Raw genomic sequence first — 6,000 nt, forward strand, 5'->3', positions numbered from 1 at the left:
CCACCCAGAATGGTGGTGATGGCTTCCTTGTCTAGGTGTTGCAGGCAAAGCTTTAATTTTAGCAGAAGGTCTTCTTTTTTGAGAGCTTGCTAGATTTTGTATAATTGAAGGACAGTTTTAGATCAACAGGAACAGGAAAAGGCTCAGCAAACTGCTGGCCAGTTTCTATCTACCAGTTAAAAAAAAAACTCAAACTGACATGAACCACAATGGAGTGCTCCTGCAAACAAACCAAATTAATAGTAAACAAAAAAAAAAAAAACACAGTTCCACAGCCAAATATGCACTGCCAATGTAAACTGTCACTGAAACAGTCCATAAAATCATACTCTTCCATAACACCTGTGAGACTGCTGTGCAGAATTGCTCACAGCAACATGATCAACCAGAAAAGCTGGAGATGTCACACCCATTGATGTAGAACATGGGGTATGATAAGTATAATCCTATTTTTTTCCTTTACAGGTATGTTATTCACATGCATACAGTATATTAGGTGATTTAAGGAGGCAGACATGGAATAGGAGGATTTCACAATTTTGAGGAAGGTCCACTTTAAGAATTAAGAGTCTGGATCTGATACAGTAGTATAAAATTTATAATGAGTAGGACATTTTTATTGACGATGAATTTAATGAAGGCCACAGATGACAAGTGTAAAACACGCAATTACAAAAAGCAAGGATAGGCCCACAATTACTAGAGACAAGTAACAAATGGCGGGACTTTATTGCAAGACATTAGGACACTTCAGAGAATAAAGTAGTGTAAAACTAGCCAGAAGCAGGACAGTTTTATTATTAGGCAGTAGGGATAACCACCTTTTACCTAAATTTTATTGGAATAGGGTGAATGTCAGTTATATAATGTGAGATGGTTTAGGTGCATACTGTTCCTATACATTGGGACTATTTATAAAGTAGATAATCTGACATTTACTGAAACTTTCTCTAATCAAGAATCCTCCAGGTCTATGTGTTTGAATTACAGTACTTGATTCTTCACTAGAGTCACTGCTTTATAAAAATACCTTTTTGTTTTTCTTCCTTCCAATGATGCAGATACAAACACAAATAGTAACAAGTAAATGTTGTGCTTTAACCATCTCAAATACAAAAAGACCTATCAATATAAAATACAAATTACAAATAACCCCCCCTCCCCAAACAGTGAAGCGTTGTAGCCAAAATACAATAAAAGTTTGCAGAAACTTTACTGCTGACCCCAAATAAACCAAAAAACTAAATTTAAGACCAAAAAGCCACTAGTAATATTAAAAAGAGTAGCAGGAGAATAGTTTCCCAAGAAGCCAGCAATCAGAATGAAAGTACAAATTCTTGAATTGCTAATCTCTCACTGTGCTGCAATGTGTCAGTTTTCCCTATTCTTCTCTACAGCAGCTTTTAACATGCCGAATTGTATGAAGCTGTACTGTACCCCTCTTTATAATAAGGGAACTGGCCTATCCAAAGGCCCCATTTTTAATCTTTTTAAAGCTTGCTGGCCATGGGGTTGTATTTTTTTTTCCTGGACAAATCTGCACATACATTCACTGGAGTCATAAATCTCAAACCAGCAAGATCCACCTGAAATCTAAAAATAAAGCTAAACCTTAACCTAAAGAATGGGTGAAATAGAAACAAAGCTTAAGGAAATCCATAGGGTGCTGCTTCAGAGTATGTATGTGCTTGTGTATTCCTGTGTGCTGCATTGAATGGACTGCCTAACTCAAATATCAGACCTGCACAATTCTCAGGAGTGCACTTCACTGTAGGTGCATAGGGGTACCAGTAGAATGAATGGCACCACTTAGTAGAACATGAAGTATCCTGCAGCAAATATACTGTATAAACTGTCCCTGAAAGTGCAACTTCTGACAAAACATTTTCCTTAGTATTAGATAAAGTATGAAGGGATTAGAACTTTTATTAGGTTTTCTATGTCTTCGTACGGCATCCTGAACTGGCTACACAAAAAGATAAGGAAATCCTCTCAATAAGGACACAACATTATAAGCCTGATAGATGTTCTATTACTATCTAATAAAAGTATTATCTTGTGCTTTGTGTGCCTGTTCGAGAAAATCTCCATTATGACTGCATTACAACTTGAGAAAAATGTTTAAGGAATATTTCTGTACTGAGCTTTTATTGTATTCAATGTTTAGCTAAGATTGTTAAAGTGGAATTTACATCTATTTTTTATATTGGGTGGCAGGGAGGCTTCTTTAGGACATAGGAGACTTTTCAAAAATCTTAGGTCAAAAATCTTCCTTCCAGTTTGTCAGTAGTCACTTTTGCCAAGGCATTATTGTGCAGTTTAGTGTATAGTCTCAGCATAGAATTATGCCATTTCGACCAGACAAGTGAAAAGGGTCAAAAGCTCTGAATCCTGAAGAAGACTACCTGAGATTAAAGCACCAGATACCAAGTGGAACACGGGGATTGCTCAACTGAAAGGGGCTTTTTGCAAAGTAAGCCCGGCATGATGCTGTGCATACTTGTAGAATATGTCAAAAAACACCTATTTGTAGCAGGTTAATTTTGTTTTAGTATCCATTGATCAAATAAACATTTTTGTATTTCTCCTATAAGTCAATCAGGACACGACACTAAAGAATTATACAGGTGAATGTAGTAGTTTGTTTATGATTAGACTCTTCCTCCTCTATGACCACACTTTTCAATTATAGTTTATTATATTATATAGTTGATATATAGTTTATTATATATAAACCTTTATTGTTGAATGCATCAGTTGGGAAACACCCTATTCTGCTTCCTTATTCTAAGTATTGAAAGTGTTATCTGTACAACATATCAATTCGTCCCGAGATAGCAATAAATCACAACCTCAGTAATGTTGGCAGGCAGTTGACTTTTTGTAAATTTTATACAGGTAGTCCCCGGGTTAAGGACTTTCGACATATGGACGACTTCTGGATATGAACGAAGCTTCCCTGCTCGCTCGTGTGCAGGGTGGAGGCTTAGAGGGGGGCGGTTTGCATGACTTGCAGAAAAAATCTTTTGCTAAACACAGCTGAGGTTGTGGATGATATTTAGGGGGGAGAGCTATTTCTTCAGCCTCTTGTAACATTTTAATGACCAAGATAAACTCTGCAGTTGTTTCTTTTTGCATATCAAAGCACAGCTTCCTGTAGAACTTAATGAATGGCTGGGCTCCATTTTTTTTTGCTTTGTTTGTGATTAACTCACGGTGAGGATTTTTTACAGAAACTGACACCACCCTGCCTAAAAATATGTTGAGGCAAACATCTGTCCTAATTGCATTTATTAAAACAATGTACCTGTTCTGTCTTGCATACAAATTCAATTTAAAAACAAACCTACATTCCCTATCCCATATGTAACCCGGGGACTACCTGTAATTATCTTTTATTTTTAGAGCGCTAAAACATATTACGCAGTACTGTACAATAAATAGGGGTGGCAAATGGCAAACCTGCATATTTGCACAAACAATGATAAAAGAGGAGCGAAAATGTAGCTCAAAGTATGTGCGCCACTGACACACCCCTGCCATGCCCCAATTTTTTATTCATTCTTATAATTTTTATTCAGGTTTTTTCAAAATATGGTTACAAAGTTGAGGGAACAAAAATATATAAAGTCAAAACATAGGAAAGGGAAAAATTAAAGAGGGCACTAACTTGAGATAATTTGGAGGTTGAAAGGTTAGTGCAAAGCAACATTTTTTTATAGTTAAATAATACATTCCTATAGAGGTGTATATAGAATAACTATCCAAAAAAGGGACATAGATCTGAAAGAGGAGCAGTTAGGAGGTATGGTGACATCTTGATGATTGTTGAAAAGTTCGATCTAAAGCATCCAATGATTCAATTTATCGTAAAATTACTACTCCAGCAATACACGGACAGAATGGTGTCTAAAAGATTATGCTGGAAGGGGAAATCTAACAATACGGAGATAAAATTGAAAAATATGAACCAAGCAATAATCACATTGCATTTGTAACATATGATGTTAAACTCTCTGTGTAGTAAGCAAGTGTATGGCCCTTTGCTCCTCTGCGTCCTGTAGTAGAGAAAATCAAGGGACTTGAAGAATATTAGAAAGACTCTACATAAGTACATAAGACAAATGTGATAGCAACATGAATATACTCGGCTAAGTTGCTTTTTCAGGACACATTTTCTAAATGAACATAGTGGAAGTGCTGAGCATTGATGATTGACATGTTTATTTAAGACAGCACTTAGATTTGTGACAAAATGGCTATTATCAGCTTGCAAACCATTTCAGCAGCGTCATCAATTGCTTTTGTCTCTCCAGATGAAAAAATATTGCTTTCAGCAGCAGAGTATTGTTTGATTAATTTAAAAGTGACAACTCATTTTATATGATTGATTTGTTATTTCAGGAGTTTATACTGTACCCATTTTCCGAAGACTGGGGAAAAATGGATAGAGAGACAGATATAATCTGTAATATAACTGCATGTATTGTTTTATAGAGCTCACATTCATAGGGCATATAACTTTCCTCAATCAAAGTCATGGTGGTTGTCTTCTAGCAACCATCTTCAGTAATGAGTAAATGATGATTTATTGTGAAGGTGCACTTTCCAAAAAGGTTCAGAGGGGATTTACAGCCAAAAGCTATGATAAGATCTGTTGTAAAGTGTCTGGGCTATGCAGTGATTATTAATATTAGATCTCCTTTTATTGAGGTCTACTGCTAAGTTCATTAAATTATTAAATCAAATCCATGATGGTAATACGCCAGTGATAAAATATGTGAACCCTTAAACCTTTTTTTATATTGTTAAAAAAAGACCTAAGAGAAAAACGTGATGCATCGTAATCTATTGCAGCCAATCAGGTGTCAGATTTCTGATGTCAGATTAATGAAAGGTAACCTAATATTGGTTGGTATGGTATTCTGCAATAAAATACCCTTATCTGCAAGATCAAAATTTTTGAAGTACACTCACCTCTTTCTATTTTGTTGCAGGTCCCAGCATCTTCTTTCTCCTTCTCTTCTTGGTTCCAATCTTTGGTCATCTTGATTGGCTGGGCCAAGATGACGAAACCCCTGTGCATTCAAGCAGAAATTTTTGTCCTGGACATCACCTGTCCCTTCTGTAACAATGAACCATATTGCATTTTATTTTCCGTAGAACTATAGTTCCACTTTAAAAGTAAACATGCTCTACCCCTTTAGTAAAGGAACACTACAGTATATTAAACTGTTAATCTTACCAGAGAACAAAATATAGAAAAAAAAATTTCAAAGAATTTCAAATTTGTTCTAAACAATGAACATGATAATGCACTGATGTTATATATTCACTATCCATTTGATATAATCACAGTACATACAGATAAATAAAACATGTAAAACACAACATTTGTCTATTATGTGATGAACTACAATTCCTAATGTACTTAACCTTAATGGTAATAAATTGTATTGCATATTTACAACAGTGGTCCCCAACCTTTTGGAGCTTGCATGCCACTAAATGCATGGACTTCGGACTGCTAATGCGCGGAGAGCCGTGTATCACCTAAAGGGGAAGAAACTTTTCTCCAGAGAGACGTCAAGAGACACAACCCGCCCACCGACCTGACGCTGCGATGCGTACCGGAGACATGTCAGATGGCCACTTGTCAGACGCCCGCACTAATGGGCGGCACACAATATATAGCCGGGTCTGACCTCTTTTTGGCATTATAGTAAAAAGGTAAAAAAATATTTGCAAACATCACAAAACAAGACCGCAGAATACACTTTATAAAGATAAAGGCATACATACTATATACAAAGGCTAAGGAATCCCCTGAGTGCAGTAACACTAATCAATAACCACTGTATCCAAAACTAAGAAAAGTGTGGCTTGACATTTATGTGTTATGAGAACCAATGATAAATATATAGCCTAATATAAAACATCCCTATTCTATTGGTTCTATTATACGCACTCCCCAGATTATAGATGTCACCTGGTTCCCTC

At 36.1% G+C, this 6,000-nt stretch overlaps 1 protein-coding gene across 1 annotated transcript in view; it reads right to left on the reverse strand.

The window, feature by feature from the left end:
* LRRCC1 (leucine rich repeat and coiled-coil centrosomal protein 1) overlaps positions 1–5,022 on the reverse strand; it is a 53,955-nt gene extending 48,933 nt beyond the window's left edge. The window contains exon 1 of the mRNA XM_072410983.1: positions 4,978–5,022. The gene's annotated coding sequence lies outside the window, so the exon portion shown is untranslated. The remainder of the gene's footprint in view (positions 1–4,977) is intronic.
* Positions 5,023–6,000: the final 978 nt, after the last annotated feature.

The sequence above is a fragment of the Pyxicephalus adspersus genome, chromosome 5 (genome assembly GCF_032062135.1).
Source record: "Pyxicephalus adspersus chromosome 5, UCB_Pads_2.0, whole genome shotgun sequence".
Lineage (NCBI taxonomy): Eukaryota > Metazoa > Chordata > Amphibia > Anura > Pyxicephalidae > Pyxicephalus > Pyxicephalus adspersus.